Below are 12,732 nucleotides of genomic sequence, written 5' to 3' on the forward strand. Positions count from 1 at the left end.
CTGGCTAGCTAGTCCGGTTTTTGCCAGCAATAAATGACCAATGCTTCCTGTATTTGAACTCTTCTGGGAGTTTCTTCCCAGTCCTTGCCTCTTCCCAGCCACCCACAGTGAATGTCTGGCCATCTGAAGGCCACCTGGCCTGAACACTGTGTTAAACCAGCTTGGCAAGATATGACACTCCCACTCCCGTGGTAAGTGGCGTTGGGGAGAGCTGTTTGCTGCATTATTTTGCAGGATGGAACACTGAGTGTGTACAGATCCATGTGCTGGGGAGATATAGGGCTACACCGCCCATCACAGGTGACTAGTAAGCCCATCTGGCTCTCTCCGCCCAGGTCTCCTGGGCTGACCACTCTGTGAGCCTCTGGCAGAGAGCAGAGGGGAGCCGTGTGTACCGGCAATGGTGTCCTCTCATCTGCCACACCTTCCCCGCTTCCTCTGGGCTTCCAGGATGCCACACTCATCTGGCCTTCCTCCTACCCCACCCCTGTGCTTGCTGCTCCTTCTCTACCTCTGCCTTTCCCTCTATCAGAGTGCCAGAGGCTGAACTCTCCCAGGTGGCTGGGGATCGCACTCACTACCGGGAGTCAAGACTTTAGCATTTTATGTGTGTGTGTGTGTGTGTGTGTGTGTAAGTGTGTGTGTGTATTATATATTATATGTATTATATAATATACTCATATAGTATTCAAAGCCATATATGTATAAACATATATACATATGTATTTATTTAAATTCATGCACGTATGTACACATAGATACACATATTTATTTATTTTTTCTTCCTACTTATTGCCCTCAAGGTCCATCTGTGTTACAATTGGCAAGATTTCGTTCTTTTTTATAGCTGAATAGTATTCCGTGGTGTATATATACTCCAATTTCTTTATCCATTCACTCATCGATGGACGCTTATGTTGTTTCTGTACCTTGGCTGTTGTAAATAATGCTGGAGTAAACATGGGAGTGCAGATATCTTTTTGAGTTAGTGTTTTCGTTTTCTTTGGTTAAATGTCAGAAATGGAATTGCTGGATCATAAGATAGTTCTATTCTTAATTTTTTAGGAAACCCTCTTACTGTTTCCCATAGTGGCTGCATCACCAACAGTTTACATTACCACCAACAGTATACAAGGGTTCCCTTTTCTCCTCATCTTCGCCAACACTTGTTTCTTGTCTTTTTGATAATAGTCATTCTAACAGCTGTGAGGTGGTACCTCATTGTGGTTTAGGTTTGCATTTCTCTGATGATAAATGATGCTGAGCATCTTTTCATGTAGCTGTTGGCCATCTGTATGTCTTCTTTGGAAAAATGTCTATTCAGATCTTCTGCCCATTTTTAAATTGGATTGCTTGTTTTTTGTTTTGTTTTGCTATTGAGTTGTATGACTTCTTTATGTATTGTGAATATTAGCTCCTTATCAGATATATGACCTACATATATTATTTTCCATTCGGTAGGTTGCCTTTTCATTTTGTTGATGGTTTCCTTTGCTGTGCAGAGCTTTTTTGTTTGAGGTAGTCCCGCTTGTTTATTTTTGCTTTTGTCACTTTTGCTTTCTTGTGTCAAAAAATCATCTCCAAGACCTCTGTTAGGGAGCTTACTGCCTATGTTTTCTTCTAGGATTTTTATGATTTCAAGTCTTATGTTCAAATCTTAATTCATTTTGAGTTAATTTTTGTTTACGGTGTAAGATAGTGGTCAAGTTTCATTCTTTTGCCTGTGGCTGTCCAGTTTTCCCAATACCATTTATTGAAGAGACTTTCCTCTCCCCATTGTATATTCTTGGCTCCTTTGTCATAAATTAATTGACCATATATGTGTAGATTTATTTCCGAGGTCTCTATTCTGTTCCATTTATCTATGTGTCTGTTTTTATGCTAATACCATAGTTTTTTGATTATTATAATTTTGTAATATAGTTTGAAATCAGAGAGTATGATACCTCCAGCTTTGTTTTTCTTTCTCAGGATTGCTTTGGCTATTTAGGGTCTTTTGTGCGTCCATACAAATTTAAGGATTGTTTATTTCTGTGAAAAATGCCATTGGACTTTTGATAGGGATTGCATTGAATCTGCCTATTGCTTTGGGTAATATGGACATTTTAACAATATTAATTCTTCTAATCTATGAGCACGGAATATCTTTCTATTTATTTGTGTCTTCCTCAATTTCTTTCATTAATGTTTTGTAGTTTTCAATATACAGGATTTTTACCTCCTTGGTTAAATTTATTTCTAGGTATTTTATTCTTTTTGATGCAATTGTAAATGGGATTGTTTTCTTAATTTCTCTGATATTTTGTTATTAGTGTATAGAAACACAACAGATTTTTTGTGTATTGATTTTGTATCCTGAAACTTTACTGAATTCATTTATTAGTTCTAACAGTTTTTTTGATGGAGTCTTTAGGTTTTCTATGTATAATATCATGTCATCTACAAATAGTGATAATTTTACTTCTTCCTTTCCAATTTGGGTGCCCTTTATTTCTTTTTCTTGCCTAATTGCTCTGGCTAGGACTTCCCATACTATGTTGAATAAAAGTGGCAAGAGTGGGCATCCTTGTTTTGTTCATGATCTTAGAGGAAAAGCTTTCAGCTTTTCACTGTTGAGTATGATATTTTTTTATTAATTTATTTTATTTTATTTATTTATGGCTGTGTTCGGTCTTCGTTTCTGTGTGAGGGCTTTCTTCTAGTGTGGCAAGCGGGGGCCACTCTTCATCTCGGTGTGCGGGCCTCTCACTATCGCGGCCTCTCTTGTTGCGGAGCACAGGCTCCAGACGCACAGGCTCAGTAGTTGTGGCTCACGGGCCCAGTTGCTCCGCGGCATGTGGGATCTTCCCAGACCAGGGCTCGAACCCATGTCCCCTGCCTTGGCAGGCAGATTCTCAACCACTGCGCCACCAGGGAAGCCCAAGTATGATTTTTTTTAAAGCACATCTATGTGAGTTGTATAAACTGTATGAAGATGTGTTGCACAGAACTGAATCTCCACAAGAAAGTGATAGCCACAGTTTATAGAGTACTCATTCTATGCTGAGCAATGTGCTAAAGTACATTCTATAGATTTTCTAATTAATCCTTATACAGGTTTCCCCTGCTATCCAAAAGTCAAGTGTTCCTATGAAACTTTTCGTAAGCTGAAATGATGTAAAGTGAAGAAGCAGTTACCTCAGGACACATCTTGCTAATGCCTGCAAAAGTAAATCGAGATAAAGCACAGATGGTCACAGACATACTTCAAGGCTGTGGTGGCTTGATGCTGAGGTGCTGTGTGTAGTTCCTGAGGAAGGAGCTTGGTGGTACCACTCTCACTGCTCGGAGTGCATGCTCCCTCTATAAGGGCTTGCTGCAAAACAAATGCTAAATGCTATTTTCACATTTTGACTTTTTTTTTTTCATAAAAGCAAACATTCTCTTCATATTTCTTTAAGTTAGTGAAAACGGGTACTCTTGTAGGTTTTTTTTTTTTAGAGTAAAGTGGCATAAAGCAAACTTTCGAAAAGCGGGGAACCCCTGTAATAGGATTAATTAGAGGTACGTATTTTCACCATGGAAATGCTGGAAATATGGACACTGAGGCCTAGAAAGGCTAAGACGTTGGCTGAGGTTCATATATCTAATATGACTAGTCTAGGTTTGTTTATCTCTCTCCAAATATAGTTCTCTTAACTAGAGCAGATTATGTAACTGATAAACTGAGTGGTGATTGGGATATACCAGATCCTTTCACACATTTGATTTTTCTGAAAGGATATCCAGATGGTAGAGTAAGTTGAATCAAAATGAGCCAAGTCATACAAGGCTTTGGCATGGGAATAACTACTATGTGGCCTGGTCTTATGATGTCTTGTGCCCATCAGTTACTTGCTTTGGGGAAAAGGACTTCACAAAGTGGTACATTTTCCAGGCTAGTAGTTCAGGTAATAAAGGACTGCAAACATTGAGTTTAGACAATAACAGGAGAAACAAGGTGAAAAAGTACGGTTCTCAGTTCTAGGGTCCTGGAAATCCTCAGATGGATAACGAAGGTCCAGGGCAGACAAATTTTGTGAGCTATAATATAATGGTGGTCTCCAAACTTATTTGTTTACATATCACCTCAGCAAAAAAATGGTAAGACTATCCATATATGCCTGTGTCTTTGTATGTCTATACATGTTTACAGATTATGTACATATACTAAGAGATCTTTAAAGAGACTTTTAAGTTTAGTAAAATTTTGTGAAGTAATGGATGAGTGTTGTCTCATGGTTTTAATGTTACTGAAAAATATGGTAGTGGTTTGTTTTTGCGGTCTGGATATTTAGTTTTTTAAGTATTTTGCAAATTCTGATGACTTCATGCTACCATTAGCCAACTTCTAAGGGGCAAAATATAGTTTTGTGGTAAGATTGATGGTTAACCGTAATGGGTGTTAATCCATATTTAGGTAGTCTTAATTTGACTTTGTGTGGCTGATTTCTCCTCTGATCTGATTGTATCAGTATTTTTCAAACTGCATATTGTAACCTATTGGTGGATTATAATATTAATAATAACTAATATTATTTTAAATAAAATATAAGAGAAAATATCAGAGTATATTACTAATAAGTATTTTTTTTTAGATGGTTGTCTCATTGAATGTGGATCATTGTGACCTTTGTTTCTTCATTCAGACCTCTCATGTTTTATTATACAATTTCTTTTTTTAAAGCATTATTCATTTTAATTAATTAATTAATTTATTTATTTTTGGCTGTGTTGGGTCTTCCTTTCTGTGCGAGGGCTTTCTCCAGTTGCGGCGAGTGGGGGCCACTCTTCATCGCGGTGCGCGGGCCTCTCACTATCGCGGCCTCTCTTGTTGTGGAGCACAGGCTCCAGACGCACAGGCTCAGTAGTTGTGGCTCACGGGCCTACTTGCTCCGCGGCATGTGGGATCTTCCCAGACCAGGGCTTGAACCCGTGTCCCCTGCATTAGCAGGCAGACTCTCAACCACTGCGCCACCAGGGAAGCCCCATAAGTATTGTTTTGAGAAACTCTTATTTCGGTTATATACATATATCCATATATCTGTGTATATTTACATGACTCTATATACATATCTAAATACTGAACCATGATGTGAAATGTGGCAAACAAACACTTTTGAAAATATTGAATTAGATCATTATTGTTTTTACCCAGGACTTGTTGCTATTAAAGAGGTTATACTAGGGGAGGGAGAAACGTAAACTCTACCATTTTCTTGCCTTTCTCTTGTACTTGTATTGCTTGCATTATTTTCAGTCCTTGATTCCATTGCACAGAGCTTTTTAAGCCATTCATGTGTTCTGTGAGAGTTCATTTAGTTACAACTAGAGAATATAATCTGTAAATTCACTTAAGGCACATATCAACTGCAACAGAACAAAAATATTGCAGGTGCCCTACAGACCCTTTGAACACTCTTTTCCCTCGGGAAGTTTCCAGTAGCATAACTGGTTCATGACCTTCAGGCATCCTGACTAAGAGAAAGCACTAGTGAGAATCTTTATATGACCTATTAGCAAAGCTTAATTTCTTTCCTATTATTTTAGACAAATACATATATATATTTTTTTCTTTTTTTTAAAAAATATCTATTTATTTATTTGGCTGGGCCGGGTCTTCATTGCGGCACGCGGGATCTTCATTGCGGCATGTGAGATCTAGTTCCCTGACCAGGGATCGAATCCGGGCCCCCTGCATTGGCAGCGTGGAGTCTTAGCCACTGGACCACCAGGGAAGTCCCTAGACAAAATATACCTAAATAAAAGTGCTGATATTTTTCTCACTCACCCCAGTGGATCATCTAGGGTCATGCCCCATGGAGCATGTACTCTACTTTGTAGACACTGACTCATAGGCATGGTGGCCAGGGGTTGCACCCCCTTCCTTCCATTTTGACCTCATCTCACAGCATTCTTGTGCTTACCTACCTTCTCTAGTCTAACCACTCTGAACACACCAAACAAGTTTCTGCCAAGGCATTTGAACTCAGGGCATTAAGAATCATGGTTCTTATTACCATGATCCTTATGAGGCTGTCTCCTTGTCATCATGTAAGACTTATCCCAAATTACACCCTCTTTAAAAGGCTTTCCTTGATCACTGTAGTTTACATAGCCCCCTTCTCTCTCTCCACAGCCCCCATCCACTCTTTATTCAATTACTCTCTCATTTCTTTGTTTTCACAGAACTTATCACTATCTGTTTAATGCCCTCCCAATTCTCCTTTAAGCCCCTCTAGAAAGGGACTTTGTCTGCAGTTCAGCGCAGTCTGCCCAGAATGTTGCTGGGGCTGTAAATATTTGTGGAAAGCATCAACAAATGGCTCAATATTTCTCCTGTCCCCCTGCTTCACTTGAGCCAGTCCCTTTGGATCTTCTCATTTGTCTATGAAACCGGGTCCTCTCTATGATACCCTTTGTCAGAGACACTGTATTACAAAGGAGGAGTTGGCTGTAGGGTGAGCCAGATTCTGTGAGAACTCCCTGGAAGGAATGTCCATGATCCAGCGGGGGTGGGTAGGGGTGCTGATCCTGGAAATCCTAATGGCTCATGTCTGGGAACAGAACGATCAGGCCACCTGTGCATTGAGAACAGAGACCTACAACTGCAGATGTATTATGCTGTTAACTCTAGAGGAGATCAAATTTTCGTGTCTCATAGACAGTTTCCATGATCAGAAATTTGATCTCCAATTGAAGATGTTTTCTTGAGACACAATTAGTAGAGACTGCTAAATTTTATCCCTGTAGACAAAATATTACAGTCTTAACTTGGGGTTATTCAACTGTACCAGAATGTCTTACTATCCCGCCTCATGTCTGGCACTCAGTATACTCTTAGTAGGTATTAGTTAGATGAATAAATAAACATAGCCACTCACAGAAGCTGAGTCTGGCCTGGCTATGACATTATTCAGCTGTGCAATCTAGATCAGGGTTTGGCAAACTATGGCCCAGAGGCCAAGTCCAAACCACCACTAGTTTTTGTAAATAAAGCTTTATTGGAACACAGCCATGCTCATTTGTCAAAGTACAGTCATCTCTCGGTATCCTTGGGGGATTAGGTCCAAGACCCCCGTGGATGCCAAGATCTGAGGATGCTCAAGTCCCTTATATAAAATTGCATTGTACTTGCATATCACATACACACATCCTTCCATATACTTTAAATCATCTCTAGATTACTTATAATACCTGACACAATGTAAATGCTATGTAAATAGTTGTAAATGCAGTGTAAAGGCTATGTAAATAGTTGCCGGTGTGCAGCAAATTCAAGTTTTGCTTTTTGGAACTTTCTGGAATTTTTTGTGTGTGTGGATATTTTACATCTGTGATTGGTTGAATCTGTGGATGCAAAAACCACAGATATCAATGGCCAACCGTATTGCCTTTCACACTACAGTGACAGAGCTGAGTAGGTGTGGCAGAGACCATAGGGCCCACAAAGCCTAAACTATTTACTATCTGGCCCTTTACAGGAAAAGTTTGCTGACCCCTGGGCTAGAGAACCTCACTTAACTTCTCTGGGCATTGATCGTGTCATTTGTAAAATGAGTCGAATGGACTCAGTGGTGTCCAAGAGCCTTTTCAGAACTCATGTCTGAATTCCTTGGAATTTAAGACACTATGTCCATAAAGAAAGCTCAGAGTGATACAGACTTAAGGTTACACTCATTGTCTTCTTAGAAAACATGTGATTTCAAGAAGTAAAGTTCTCATTAAATAGACATAAAGATTTTACCACACATCTCTTGAAGACATGCAGAGCATTGCAGGTTGAGTTCATTTCTATGGTTTGGTGTTTAGTGCTTGGAGAAGAGACTTATTATGCTGCTTACTACCATCTCACTGCTTTCCCCAACAGCTTTACTAAAGTAAAGTGTCACTTTACTTTGTAAAGTGACTCTGATAAGTGGGTTCGCTTACAATCTGTAGTGCTCTAAGTGTAGGTCTGGCATATTGAGTTAAGAGGTGAAAAATAATGTTAAATATGACATTAAGATCCCAGTTGAATTTCCTTGACTTACTGTGAGGTCATTTATGGGCCAGATAAGGAAATTATTCGTTGCTACATATGGCAGGAGAAAAATTCTAAGTTAGAATCAATTACATTATCTTGATTGGTTTTCTTGTTTTGGTTTACATTATAAATGCTTAAATAAATAAAAGCCTCATGGATACCTTTCAAAGACTATTAGATCTGTCAAAATTTTGTTCAGGTCATAAAGTTTGCATTGGGCATTTTTTTTCCATACTTGCCTTCCTTTTCCTTAACTACTCCTAATACTAATGGCTGCACCCTATATCCCAGGCCACAGAATATGAACATCAGTGTCAAATCATGTAGTCAAGGGTTCCTAACAAACTGAGCAAAAAGTAGAATACATTGATTTTGAAGTGAGGGTAAGCAATAAGTTGCAATTCAGGGACTCTGTCCCTCATTCATTAAACATTTATTGAGCGTCTACTATGTGGCAGTTCTGTGCCAGGAGCTGGAATATCTATTTTATATTATCTTTTATAGATTGCAAATCTATAGATATTTAGAGATTTCACACCATGATCCCACTTGATTTTCATCCCAAATTTGGGAGGGAATCAGAACAAGAATTCTGTCCACTGCTAAGGTTTCTGTGGGACCGCTCTGAAGGAATACCGAAATGATGGAGTAAAGAGGTGAGCCTAAGCTGGTACTCCTGGAGAAGTTCCATCTTCCCTCAGGCAACTTTCTTTATATGGGATCTTGGTGTGATCTGGGGAAGGCCAAGCACCTTGTTGACCTGAGGATGGGGAACAGAAAAAGGGTAGCGACCTTTCTCTGGGGCAGGGTGCCCTCTGCATAAAAGAGGACTGATTCCTAATTCACACCCTACTCTGTTTCCCAGATCCAAGCAGGAGGCTGGGTTCTCAGCTCACAGTGAGAGGGGCCCTCTGAGTCTACATAATACCCAGATCACTTTGGTCCTTGCCTAACACCCCGCTCCTGACCAAACTCAAAGAGCTTCTTCTCCTTTGGGTGTGAAGTGGTAGGATTGGGGTCTATGAAATATGAAACTACTTTGCAAATCATCCTTCACTGTTTGATGGTGACCTGACAGTAATAGAAATAGCATCTTGGACCTGCCAAAAGGTAACTCTTTCCTTTGGATAAGAAATTGTCTCTCTAACATCCTGATCTGTGAAATAGGGAGTTGGACTAGATTATCTCTGAGGTGTTTCCCAATTCTTACTTGCCACAATTTTTGGACTTAGGTTTGATTCCCAAATTAACTCAGTTTATACAGGGCTCACAATCCAGAGATATCACTGTAGCAGATGCTGTCACGGCAGTGCCTATTCCTATCTCCTTGGCACTCACCGTCTCTGCTGGCTTTGCTGCAAGCACCTGTCACTCTCTGCCAGAGGCTTTCATCTGGCTGCCGAGACACACTTGGCTGGAAATGCAGGGGAGTTAAAATCCCCAGGAGCGATCCTCCACTAATGCCAGATGTGAGCTGAGGAAAGATATTGCAGCATTGTTGTCTCTTGGGGGAGACATCTCTGAAGAGGGTTCTCAGTTATCCACAGCAGTAACTTGTCGGTTAATGCACACTGTTTTGGATTCCTTCCCTCCCTCTTTTATGTCACCTCCCAAATAAACCACTTACACTCAGATTCTTATCTTAAGGTCTGCTTCCAGGGGAACCCAACCTAGTACCAGTCCCAAACAAGTTCTACTGTGATTCATCATGTTAATTCACAGTGGTCAGTTTCTTGAGGAATGTATTTTATTTGCCATGACTAGGGTTGCCAGATCAAGCAAATAAAAATACAGGACTCCAGTTACATCTGAATTTCAGATAATATCAAATAATTGTTTAGTCTGAGTATGTCCCATCCCAAATATTGCCTGGGATATATTTATACTAAAAAATTCATTGTTTATTGGAAACTCAAATATAATGGGAGTCCTCTATTTTATCTGTCATCCTTAATCCCGACTTTCATTGGGAGAATTGGGCATTACAACTAGACAGAATTCCAGAGCTGAGGAGAAGGTGGAGGGTGACTGAGACTGGCTTGCAAGATGCAAAATGTGGAAGGAGTGAGGCAGACCTACATAGCAATGCCCAGGGATAAAGCCAGATCAGGAGCCAAATAGCAGATGGGTGTGGGGTGGTGGATAAGGGATTATCGACTCGAAGGGCTCAGGCAGGGAGACAAAACTGCAGCCAGCAGTCTCAAACGTTGCGGGGAGGGGATGCTGAAGTCACTGCACTTGCCCAGACATTATTCATTTCTCTAGCCCTACTGCCTAACACAATGCCTGGGTCACTCTTGGTACTCAGTAGACATTGAATGAATGATAGGGAAGGAAGATGGATGGAAATAGCAAATTCTGCCATTGTGAGTTTTATAGAGAATGGTGCCCACTGAAAAATGCACAGAGCCTTTTTGAGCAATGACTTGCATCTGATTATAGATGCATAGAAAACATGAATTGCTATGTGAATTCTAAGTAATGAGCTTTTGTAATCCTTTCCTCATTTTTCATTGCAGGTACAATTCAACTTAAATCTTTCATGGCTAGACAGGTTTTTGAATGCCACTTGTATGTTCAAAGCTAATTTACTTAATAGCCGACTTATCTGAACCTTGAACAATATTACTGGGAGCATTTAGATTGAGAGAAAGAGTTTGGGAGGAAAATTTCCCCTTCAATTTCAAAAGGCTGTAATCAATTTATGTTTTTAATGACATTTCCTTTTCTTTCTGCAGGAAGGATAAAATCTCATTCTGTGTCAGTTATTTCTAACTATAAGTTCAAGGTTGAAAAAGACTGGTCTTATTCTCAGCAAGCTGTGTGATATTTTCCTTATTCTTTTACAGAGAAAACAAAGGAAAATAGAAAAATAAATGACAGTGTATAGATAACAGAAAAGTAGTGCCGACATTTCCTCAATTTTCATTAAAGTCAGCTTTTATTGTTACTAGAGAAAAACATTTTTACAAAACACCAAGTAGGCTGCTCTCCAAAGGGTGATTTTAACTTAAAATAACTTATTCTGTGGATGATGTATTTTTATTTTATTTTATTTTTTTTAAAACAGATCCACCTTTGTTTCCTTTTCTTTTCTTTCTTCCTTCCTTTCTTCCCTCCTTCCTTCCTTCCTTCCTTTCTTTCTTTCTTTCTTTTTCTTTCTTTCTTTCTCTCTCTCTCTCTCTCTCTTTCTTTCTGCGTTGGGTCTTCGTTGCTGCGCGCAGGCTTTCTCTAGTTGCAGTGAGCGGGGGCTACTCTTCGTTGTGGTGCGTGGGCTTCTCATTGCGGTGGCTTCTCTTGTTGCGGAGCACAGGCTCTAGAGGCGCGGGCTTCAGTAGTTGTGGCACGCAGGCTCAGTAGTTGTGGCTCATGGGCTCTAGAGCACAGGCTCAGTAGTTGTGGAGCACGTGCTTAGTTGCTCCGCAGCATGTGGGATCTTCCCAGACCAGGGCTCGAACCCATGTCCCCTGTACTGGCAGGCGGATTCTTAACCACTGTGCCACCAGGGAAGCCCCATGATGTATTTTTAGAGTTAACATGTTCATTTCATGTTAACACCATGTCAGCCACATGAGAAGGGCAGAAATTTGTATAAAGAGGAGTACTAAAAATGAACCTAGGAATTCAAAATAATATATATTTTAATGTAAATTTAAAGATGTACTTGTTCTTAGCATTCTATCAAAAATAAAAGTTTCCCCAGATGCTGTAGAGCCAATGATATTACTTTGAGATTTATTGTACCAACTCTGTGTGATATTGTCATGGAAATTTGTTTAAAAAAAAAAAAGTAAAAGGAGGTCTCCTGCTTCTAAGAGTAGCAGGGTTATTCAGACCAATTCTCTAGATAAAATACTTTTTTAAAAGCTTAAAATTACTGAAGAGCTGACAAAAGTACAAAAGTGAAGGAAGAGGTAAAATAACAAGTGTTGGTGAGGATGTGGAGAATTGGAACCCTTGTGCACTGTTGGGGGGAAAGAAAAATGGTGTAGCTGCTGTATGAGATAGTTTGGTAGTTCCTCAAAAAGTTAAACATAGAAATACCATGTGATCCAGCAATTCTATTCCTAGGTATATATTCAAAAGAATTGAAAGCAGAGACTCAAACAGATTCTTACACACCAGTATTCATAACAGCATTAGTCACAATACCCAAAAGATGGAAACAACCCAGGGGTCCATCAGCAGATGAATGGGTAAACAAAATGTGGTCTATCCATACAGTGGGATATATTCATCCATAAAAAGGAATGAAATTCTTATACATGTTACAACATGGATGAACTTTGAAAACATTATGTTAAGTGAAATAAGCCAAAGACAAAAGAACGAATACTGTATGGTTTCACTTATATGAGGTACCTAGAATAGGCAAATTCATAGAGACAGAAAGTAGAATGGTGGTTACTAGGGGCTGGGGGAGGGGGTGATGGAGAGTTATTGTTGAATGGGTACAGAGTTTCTTTGGGGGATGATGAAAAAGTTCTAGAAATGGATAGTAGTGCTGGTTGCACATTGTGAATGTACTAATGTCACTGAATTGTAAACTTAAAAATGGTTTAAATGGTAAGTTTTATGTTATGTATATTTTACCACAATAAAAGAAAAAAAAATGAAGGAAAAAATGAGAAAACTGGCAGGTAAATGAGCACAGAAGCTGCTTTTGACCGGAGGGCATGTGCCATTTC

General features: G+C 39.6%; 1 protein-coding gene across 3 annotated transcripts in view; it reads left to right on the top strand.

Annotated features, from left to right (window-relative positions):
- The window catches only part of MSL3 (MSL complex subunit 3), a 201,474-nt gene that overhangs the window by 93,698 nt on the left and 95,044 nt on the right, over positions 1-12,732 (top strand). The window lies entirely within an intron of this gene.

This window comes from Balaenoptera borealis (assembly GCF_965194805.1).
Source record: "Balaenoptera borealis genome assembly, chromosome: X".
NCBI lineage: Eukaryota > Metazoa > Chordata > Mammalia > Artiodactyla > Balaenopteridae > Balaenoptera > Balaenoptera borealis.